Source organism: Ruditapes philippinarum, unplaced genomic scaffold (genome assembly GCF_026571515.1).
Source record: "Ruditapes philippinarum isolate M1 unplaced genomic scaffold, ASM2657151v2 ctg4912_1_1_1_1, whole genome shotgun sequence".
Classification (NCBI taxonomy): Eukaryota; Metazoa; Mollusca; class Bivalvia; order Venerida; family Veneridae; genus Ruditapes; species Ruditapes philippinarum.
Window position 1 is genome coordinate 1 of NW_026864064.1, and position 11747 is coordinate 11747.

Consider the following 11747-nt stretch of genomic DNA (forward strand, 5'->3'; position numbering starts at 1 on the left):
ACCCCCAACTTTTAAAAATTTACAGATTTTAAAATGTTTTTTTAAAAATTTTTGAATTTGGTAGCAAACCGTAGATGTACGTTTGTTTTATACGGGGAGTACAGTCCGTATTTAAAGTGAATTAGTACACGATGAAATGACCATCAATTATTATATTGATAATATTTATTGTATATAACAACAAACAGCGTACGCATTATGACTAGATGTTGTTGGTAAATGTAAGATACTTGATGCTGTATTACATATCAAAGAATAAGAATATGCAATTGATACATATTCATCATTTAAAAATCTTATTGAAATTGTTCTATAACATGTTAATCTAGACATAGTAATGTTCTCATTTGCTAGAACACTGTTTGAACAAAAACTCGCTGCTTTTTATAGTTAGTTGTTTGCATGTGGTATAATATGTTTAATAATCATAATTAATATAATAGATGTTGTATATAAATCAACAACAACAACAACAACAAAAATATAATAATACTAATAACAATCATCATCATTAACAACATCATCATCATAATAAATAATACTAATAATGATGATGATTATGATGACAATGATGATCATAACGATGATGGGAATTATAAGACAATATATAAAAAATGATAATAACAATAATATTTATGATAATAATAAAACTACAATTTTGTTTAAAAAAAAACAACAAATAAAACAAAACAAAACTTTAATGACAAAAATAGTGTTACAGTGTAAACTCGTGCTTAAAAATGGATCTGCAACGGTTTTGCTTGCATTAAGTTGATCCAGTACATCGTTCGTTTATCAATGAATTAGTTAGTACAACATCTTAACATACTTGATGATAGTGTGAATTCTCCTCTCCGTGGCGTTTACTTATGTGTTAATGAAAGGTGTTGTCCATTGATAAAACAGAAGATTACAAGGGTGTAAGATATAATTATCCTACACTTCTGTTTAATACAATACTTGACATACCATTCGCACCGTGATGAGAGACGAGGAACACTTAATGTGAGGCATTGTTATCCAAGTTCATTATACTCCCGCAACTAGGTCATCTGAATTGTAAGGTAAATGTATGCCAAGAAACAAGTTATTTATAACTTTAGAATTTGTGTACGTTAATTTCTGAAAGGTATTGCAATCCTTTGACTGATCATCAAAAGTAAATAAAGAACTAAAGCTATTTCAAAATGATAAGATCTATAGTGCAGTGCTTCACCGCCCGTAAAATTAACATAATTTTTATTATGACTAATTTATACCATAAATGTACATAAAATGATCACAAATATGTATTATGCGTAGGGAACAGTTTACAATGGTTATAACGAAACATGAAAGCGTTAATGATAACATTTTTATACATGAAAACTGATAATTTGGTTAAATTATCATCATAATCGCGAGAAAAATTATCTTTTGCACCATGGTTCTTCTTGTAGCATAGTTAGTGCTGTCATGGCAAGTGCAAGCTCCCCGGATTATAAATCGTTACTTTACTGCAGTAACGGGTTAACTCTCATAAAATTATATAAGAAGATAACCCATTACTGAACTAATGTAACGAAATGATATTAAGTTTATCAAGTATATCCTTTACATATTTAAGTTTATCAAGTATATCTTTTACATATTTCAGTTTATCAATTATATCTTTTACATATTTCAATTTATCAAGTATACCCTTAACTTATTTAAATTATCAATTATATCTTTTACATATTTTACATATTTAAGTTTATCAAGTATATCTTTTACATATTTCAGTTTATCAAGTATATCTTTTACATATTTCAATTTATCAAGTATACCCTTAACCTATTTAAGTTTATCAATTATATCTTTTACATATTTAAGTTTATCAAGTATACCCTTAACCTATTTAAGTTTATCAAGTAATATAATCTTTTATACATATTTAAAGTTTATCAAGTATAATCCTTAACTATGTTAAGTTTTATCAATTTATCTTTTACAATATTTCAATTTATCAAGTATATCCCTTATACATTTATTTAATTAACCCTGTATATCTTTTACATATTTTACATATTTTAAGTTTATCAAGTATATCTTTTACATATTTAAGTTTATCAAGTATATCTTTTACATATTTCAGTTTATCAAGTATATCTTTTACATATTTAAGTTTATCAAGTATATCTTTTACATATTTAAGTTTATCAAGTATATCTTTTACATATTTCAATTTATCAAGTATACCCTTAACCTATTTAAGTTTATCAATTATATCTTTTACATATTTAAGTTTATCAAGTATATCTTTTACATATTTCAGTTTATCAAGTATATCTTTTACATATTTAAGTTTATCAAGTATATCCTTTACATATTTCAGTTTATCAAGTATATCTTTTATTTACAAAGCTTAACACATATCTTTTACAAATCTAAGTTTACCAAGGATATGTTTTACATAACTATTAAGTGAAACAAGGATAAAATTTACATTTTTAAGTTAAACAAGTATCTATTTTACATATTTATGCTTCTTAAGTACATGTGTAAGAGTTAAATCGTATACATTTACATGCACAGTGCATTGACTGGAGTGCAGGTATTAGTTACCCGCACTCCAGAGCATGCCCATTGATTGGCTCATTTTTGCTGGGGTTTACTTATTGTGACGACAGAGAAAGGGAAAGCGATTGAAATATCATAATCAAATGTTCATTTGAGCCGCGCCATGACAAAACCAACATAGTGCGTTTGCGACCAACATGGATCAAGACCAAGTCTGATCAGAATCCATGCTGTTCGCTTACCAAAATCTATAACAGGTAGAGAAACTGATAGCGAACAGCATGGATCCTGATCAGACTGCGCGGATGCGCAGGCTGGTCTGGATCCATGCTGGTTGCAAACGCACTATGTTGGTTTTGTCATGACGCGGCTCATTTATTGGTTACTTTTTCTGGGGTTTAATTTTGTGATAACAGGGAACGTGCTTTTTATTTTTGATCATGATGCAAAAGAGAAAGATCATCAAAACACTCGGCAATCTGATAAATACTTGGGGGCTACGCCCCCTCGTACAGATTAGATAGCCTCGTGTTTCGATGCTCTTTCTATTACATACTTATTTACATATCTAAGTAACTAAAAATATCTTTAACATATTCACGTTAATCACGTATATTTTTCACAAAAAAATGGTTAAAAAATTATAACTTAATCTAGGGATATCTTTTACATATCTAAGTTACTTAATATATTATTACGGATCTTTGTTTACAAAGTATACCTTTAACATTATTAAATAAGAAGTATACTTTTACATATCATAGTTTAAAAAATAAACTTTTTACGTATCTTAGTTGAAAAGAATATCTTTTACAAATATAAGTGGAACAAGTTTATCTTTTACAGGTTTAATTTTGACAGGTACATGCATTACACATCAAAGTTAAAGAAGTATATTGTTTACATATATATTTTCATCAAGTATCTCTTTTATCATACCTAGTAAGTTACCAATTACATTTTTAGACATTTACATATTTAAGTGTATCAAGTTTTTCTTTTACCTATTTGAGTAAGAAAAGCTACTACATATACAAAAGATATTGTAGAATCTTCCTTCTATTCTTGGTTCCTTTTCATATGTTTTAATTGAAAATCAAATTATTTCTAAGCAGAAAATGACTCATTTCAACGAGTAATGTTTTTGTTGATTTCTTCCAGTTGAAATGGACGAATTAATTGCATGATACCGTTCATATTTTATTTTATTACTCCATTGACTATACTCCCGGATTTAATGCTTTATGAAATACAATATTTGGCAATTATTCACCGGATCAGTTTACAAAATCCCTGATAAAAACGTATAAATCTCCCGTCTTAATATTATCATTACAAGCACAAAAACAAAGACTTCAATTGAACATAATTGCCATGCTCAATAAAATATTGTCATAAGATATCATTCACTGTAAAACCGACGAACGATGAAACCTTTATTAAAGATTTGTACAATTAATTGAGCGTAAAATCAGATCGAACATATCTCTGTTTAGAAATTAATGCCATATGCTTTATATAAACATGAAATACAAAATATTGTAAGGTTTTCATTGATTTAAATACTTTGGCTTTGAGCAATTTACTTAATATTATATTAAAGCTCCATTTGTCATAAGTAGAAAACAATGGCAGTTGTTTTGCTGGATGTCATAGAATAAAACGTGCACAAAACGGTTGTTACGTAATTTGAATTTTGTATTTATGCGAGATAAATGTCGAAATTCTTTTTTATATTATTATAGATAAATATCTAGAATAAAATGCAAACAGTAAACCTAACTCAATGCCACTAAATATTGAAGATGCTGCTTTTTACGAGATGGCAATAGCACACTGTATAAATTTAATATTAATTTTCTTTTTCTTTCCCCAAATGTGTCATTTGATTGGTGAATATAAATGCTCCGTGATGGTAGCGTATATAAATACTTCCCTATATAAGTAGCTATTGTCTGCATTAACATTGTTAATCATTTATGAGTCAAACATTTTATGCAAATGAAAGGCAATTACATCGTGTCAACAATTTTTTACGTTTATTATACATATCTATAGCATTCATAAAACATAAAATAAGTGAACGATAATTACTGGTAAATTTACCATAGCGCGTTGTTTATGTTCATGTAAAAGCGTAAATATCTAGGTAGAATTATATACATTAAAATATAAGGAGGTAAATAGATAAAAAGAATTTTAAAACAGTATTTTTATCATCATGTTAAGGCGACATCAGGCAATCAGATGATAGAATAACTAATTCTATAATACACGTTTTATCAATTGGTCTCGCTACAACTACATTCAAAGAGAAACTGCGTGTAAAAGTGATTCAGAAAATAAAAATAAATTAATGATATCATTTCAGTTTTTCCTGTAATGCGTGTAAACATCCCTTCTCACGACTTGATATTGTCAAGATGTCCATTAAATTCCTGTGTATTATGAGAACCCCGATTCACAAGTATCAATGTCATACCGCCTGCGGTTCCGTGAAGCCATTTATCACACAGTTTGATACGGTCCCGGTTATCCGATACACCATCCCCGTCCGTATATAATCTGGGACTAGAGTCTTGTCCAAACATTACCGCAGCGACAGTCCGAAACCTGGCAATTTATCAATCAGATGGATTAGACAAACACCTTTGATCAATCAAATCTTAAATATGTCAACTTGTTCGTGTCATACTTGCTTGTTCGGATTAAGACATAGGGAATATTTTCATTCTGAAGTAAATACGTCCTTATTGAAGTCAATACGGAATTAAGAACATGTAATCTTAATAAGCGCCATATTGACACAGGTGAAATATATTGTTTGTAAAAGTTGTTGAAAGTACAGGTAACGGCATTGTATAAAATTGTATAATCAAGTGCAATCGATACCGACAAGCAGATATATGACACAATTAATATTTTGCGCAGACTATTATAGCATGTTGGTTAGCTAAATAAGTAAATATCAAATATTTTTACAGCTTGGATATGGTAAAGGATTCTTCTTATTCAATTTTAAGTTTTTGGGTTTTTTATAAAATCACTCTGACGTTGTTAAGATTATGTGGTACCCTTAAAGCTTCTAACGGTTGGGAAGGAAAGTCTTGGGTGTCCTTCATACATTGTTTCTGCCTAGAACAGACATTTGTGTTCTGACCACCTAGAAAGCCTTACTCCTTAAAAAGATATATGATATTCACCATTCTAGGTTATAAATCATTTGGACCCACAGCGGTAATTTTTCATTTATTCACCTCAACTGATTTAAAGCTCTATAACGTTATTTTAAGGTGACGTTTGTTTAATAAGAACTATTCATTGTTTTTGTTTATCATTATTAGTTATTCATTATAAGTGATACCAAGATTAAAGTTTAAAGTTAAGACAACCAACAGTTAAAAGCCTGGTCAGAATGCACTGGCGCACATGATGGTCTGGTTAAAGGATAATAAGTTTCGGTTTTAGCAGTTTCAGGGTTAACACAACAACACATGTAATAATAATCCACTGTATGAATAGTAAAACTTAAGTAGTAAGCTGCAATTCTTAAAATTTTCTTTAATATAGCAACGTTTCGGCTGAACAGCCTTCTTCAAATAAATAAATAAGAACAAAATAAACAAGAGCATTATGTCAGCGTCACTGTATTATAAGTGTTTAATCGGCAAGTTTACACATGCATGAATAAATTAATAAATATATAAATAGTTTAAACACTTTTCAGCCCGGTTATAAAATAACATCACACTTCTGTAAAATACGAGTCTTGATGCGCAACTTAAATTGTGCTGAAAATTAAAAAAGAAAGTTCATTTAAGGTATTAAGTACACTGAAACTCGTATACTGTCTTGCGAGATAAGGTCATATATTAACTAAGTTCATATTGATAATGGATACATGGTTATCTATAGGAGGCTTTACATATTTTTCCTGATATTTGTGACTTAAGTTTTTAGAATTATACCTGCCTATGTAACGTAGGTGTAAGCAGTGTTTTTTTCAGATCAAATTGAATTATAAATATATCCAATATATCAACAATTAAGTTATGACAAATGTAAAACTAAGTTTTCATATATTGCAGTGTTGCATGTGCAAATATATCAACAATTAAGTTATGACAAATGTCAAACTAAGTTTTCATACATTGCAGTGTTGCATGTGCGTGTACACCTACACCCGTTTGTTATGCATACAAACTCTGACAAGTGCGTAAGGTAATCGATTGTTTGGCTCTTTGGCAGGTTGTTCCATGTTCAAGTGCGGGCGGGCGAGACTGTTTCGATGTATATGTATCCCAAATCTTACGATTTTAAAATGTTTGTAAGAATAGAAACACGCATTTATAATCTACATATCAGAAGCACTTCATTTAAAAAAAAAACTTGCAAACTTGCTGTAATTTTTGTAATGCCATATTCGTCAATTTTACAAAACACCCGATTATAAATTCATAGGACACTAGCTATGTAACCAATTTCGGCTTTTGTGGTTTTAATGTGACTGAAATATAGTAAATAGCTGGCGATAAATCAAAACAAACAATCAACAACCACTTGATGATCTTTATCATTTAATCGACAACATTATAAGCATTTAAGTGCGCATTTAAACATAGAAATAATCAATACAGGCGCTCTGAACATATCAACGTGGTGAATTTTAACCCTTTTCCGTGGCTGGATTTTGTTAAGATGCCACATACATTCCTGTGCGTTATACTACCATTGATTCAATTGTATCCGTGTCACACAGTCCGTTCTTCACTTTATCCATCAATCAAACAGTTTGATACGGTCCCTGATACACAATACTCCGTAATTTTCTACCATTGTATAATCTAGTACGATTGCGTTGTCCAAACATTACAGCAGCGTTAGTCCGAAACCTAGCAATTTAACGTTTAGGCAGATTAGAAAAAACCGCCTTTGATCAATCGAATACCGCATATGTCAACTTGTGCGGAGCTAAACACAATTGTTAAGATGAAGACATCCTTGTCAAAGTCAACACAAGTGTAAAATTTCACGATCTTGAATATTTAATCACACATGTTGGGTAACTGTTAAATGTTTTAGTATCGTTTTCTTGGTAACATTCCTTTCCTTCTGTTACAATCAGGCATGTTGAATGCTAAAGTTAAGATTACCTAACATTTGCAATATTCAGTGATAAGATTTCATATTCACAACTCAGCTGATATTTTACTATAGTTTCGTTATTGTTTATATATTCATATATCTTCACTTAAAACATTTTACACACAGCAACGTCATTCCTTCACTGAAATTATCATAGTAAAGATTATAATAGCGTCTCACAATTCTAAAATAAGGTCAGTGAAATGCTGGGTTAATTAAAATCAACTTTAAAATGACATGTGTAAAGCATATATCTGCCCCAGAACGGTCATTGCAAGCGCCACATCATACCATAGCAAAACCAACGCCACCATTATTTATATAATAAACGTTTCTGGTAATAAAAAGGCTTTATACATTCATTTTTGCCATTGAAACTACATTATAGTTTATCACCGATTATTTTAAATCATTAATCAAGTAAGAAATACGCTGAATTTATTGGGAAATAAAACTAATTGTCATTTTAAAGAGCGTACTTCAATAGGGCAACACATATCATTATCAAGTCTAAGAGATAATAAAAAGCCTGTAGATAATAAATTACGCAAGGTGGCTTTACAAATCATACACTTAACTTTCTACCATGGATATTTATGCAAAAGGAACAGAAGAATTTTTAATATATTCATATTAATCGCCGTCTAATTCTGGTTTAGGCAGTTTATGATTGTTAGATACTTGGCATATTTTCCCAAGATTATTTTTTACAAATCTATGATTAAACATATAAATCTCCTATTCCAATATTTTCACGTCAGTTATCACAATACAATTTTGAATGACGAATATTTTCATGCTCGATAAAATATTGTCATAAGATATCATGTAAAGTAAAAAGAAAATTAAGAAACCATTATCGAAGAATTGGGAAATAAATTGAGCATGAAATATAATAATAATTTTAACCTTATCTGTAGATGGTTTTGTTGGAGAAAATATGCCAGATGTTATAGGAAATAGATTTAAAAGATGGTATATTTAACGCGGCGTTCGTTTTGGGTGGCCGAGTATGTAATAAATGATAGGTAAAATAGATGATACATAAAAATAATTTGAGTTGAGGTCCAATTAAGGGCAAAGGGCATGGATAAAGCATCTGTGCATTTTTTTATTGCTTAAGTTACCTCAAGAAAAATACCCTCAGCCGAAGAAATTTTACATTCCGATCATTATGATGCTGAAAAGAATAGATCAAACGCGATTTAACAAAACGAGTCATTGCGGTTTAATTCTTATGGTTTGTATGTGATAAGTTTATAATTTATGCTTTGTATTTAATCGCTGTTTTGGTGAATGCTGGAAACAATTTTGTTTATATCTAAATATCACAATAGGTTAAATTTGCTTCAATAAGTAAAGTTGTGGAAGTATCCCCTAACAGTTGTTGATGACAAAGTGTCCCAAATTTTGAACATTATATATCATAACATTAAAACGATTATATTGTACATGCAAATTTTCATTAAAGTCTAGAAAACCAAATCTGTAGCAAAAACAAGATCTTGTAATGAACGAGAAAATATTGTCATCCAACATTGATATAACCTTAAAATAATACATTAAAAGATCTAACATGCGTGTGTATAATATATTATTCAACATCGATGTAAGTGCAATTTTGACATTATAAGATAACATGCCCCCATGATGTACCATCCTAACAATCAGTGTTTTCAATATGGGTGTGGCTGGTTGTGTTTCCTAACTCGTCGGACCATACGGGATAATTAGGTTTGTTAGGTTTGATTTTTATCTTTATTGTCTGGGCTAAGCTCATATATATCTATCTAATTAGCCATGTTTGATGTTAACACGACAATGTACATTATTTTAAAATGAGTTGAATTAGCATACTCTTATGTTTTTATAGTGTTCAATAATATTTTCCAACCAATGAAAATATTTGATGTTTTAGGTAAGGTTATTATTTATTCCCTGTTAAAAGAGACATACATAACAAGTCGCTTCTAAAAGTTAATACATGTTAATAATATACAGATTAGTATGGATGACGTCTTTGTTGAATTTGTAAAACGTATTAAATGTAAAGTATTTCAACACTAACTTCAATAGTTTATTGAAATCCCTAACATCAACATTGGATAACAAGATGAAAAAAAGGCAAGTCGGTTACATAGAATTATCTATGGAAAGGTGAGATATTGACCATAAACATTATAAAACTAGTAATTTAAAGAAATACTAGCTGCATAGGTTGAAACCCCGCCGGGGACTAGCCGTTGTTTCTGCAATCAAGAAACTTTACACTAATTACTATTTGGTTTAAGGAACAGGTTCGGGAGTGTTTCAATAAGCTTATGGCTACCAACACAATCAAATAAAATAAATTCATATAAACTAATCATGAAAGTTTGCTTTTTTATCATCTTCTACACAACATTCGTCTGCATATTTTATATTTACTTTGTTTAGTGATATTATGATCATTCTATATATTGACTATATATATAATATTGGCTTACATTTTGATTGTCCTGTCTGATGTGCGGGGTTATATTGTTATTTATCTTTTCCTATGAATGATGTATTACACTTCACAATATTTGCTTCTGACGACTTGTGTGCTATATCTGGTGTGGAAAGAGGATATTATACAAACTTGTAGTCGCCAATACAATTATAAATGATTGATGGAAAATCGTTCAAAGCCTCATGTAAATGAGGATGAAAAAAGGCATCTACGTAGGCTTTTTTGATGTGTCAGTAATATCAAAGTTACTTAGGTCTGTATATTTTAGTACTTCACTCATGACCGTCATGTAATAGTTATAGTATATGAAACTCGTAAGTTATTAAAACAAGAGGCTTTATCCGAAAAGAGCGGCCGCTTGGCAGTTACGGTGCGTACCTGCTGACCGACTTCAAGATTCAAGATTCGGGTCTACTTGAGTGGTAAAAAATTACACATTAAACGAAAACTGTACTTGTTCAAGTTTATTTCTTAATCTTTATATACATTTACACAGACACACACACAGACACACACTTATAAAGATAATCTGGTATGATATAATGGTAATATGTTTAAATGTACCTTACTTTAGGTGACACTAATTAACCTACGTGTCTATTTATCATACAGACTTACATGAACTTTAGTTTAGTCATTATTTCAATCAGTAGCATCTATGTATAACAATTGTTTCAAATTTTATCTATCCATTAGATAAACATTCATAAACGAGAGATATCTTTTTTTATATAAATAACCTAAGATAGCAAATGTGTGAGGTCTACAAAGGTTACTGTACTCAAAATGTAATGTTCCTGTTAAGAGATTTAAATCATATAAAAGAAATGTGGGAAGCTGGCTACAAATATAGATTTAAATCTTTCTCATATTTTTCAAATACAGATAGTGTTCTTTTTTCTGGTATAACCTAACAAATTATTGTTTAAGCCTTAAGAACGTACTATCGTGACATTGGGTTGACTTTGAGATCAGTTTTCATAATTAATCACTCGAGAAAAACACTCATTATTTTAAAAATATACGTCGTGTCATTTTTCCCTCGCTTTTTTTAGCACGCGTAACATTTGTTGTATGACAAAAAGTTATCAATCGAGGATAATTTAAGTCGTTTATAAACGTAATGTTTTATATAAATTGAGGGCTAATGAACGACAATAGGGCTATAAACTTCAGGGTTTAATCTGTAATTAGGTTTTATTAGAGGTAAATAAATGTTCTTTTTTTTCTTGAAAGAAAAAATACACTCAGAGATGCGTTCGTTTACGTTAATTAACCGTTTAATGTACACAAATCTTCCAGAGATGCCGTAATAGCGCCTGGCACAATGATTTGTTATATATTTGCATCATGTGTATATACCAAGACGTTAAATAGTTTTAAATGACCTAGCATTCTTCTCACAGATCTAGTGCCGCAAGGAATACTTTCTTCAATATCTCGCGTGTTGAATCTGTGAATCTTTCTGTTTCATTTCTCTCGAATTGACAGCTGTTTAGCTTATCAAAAAATAAGAGCAAAAAAAACTAGTCTCATTTAGAACGGGAAAAAAACGAGTAGGTGTTGT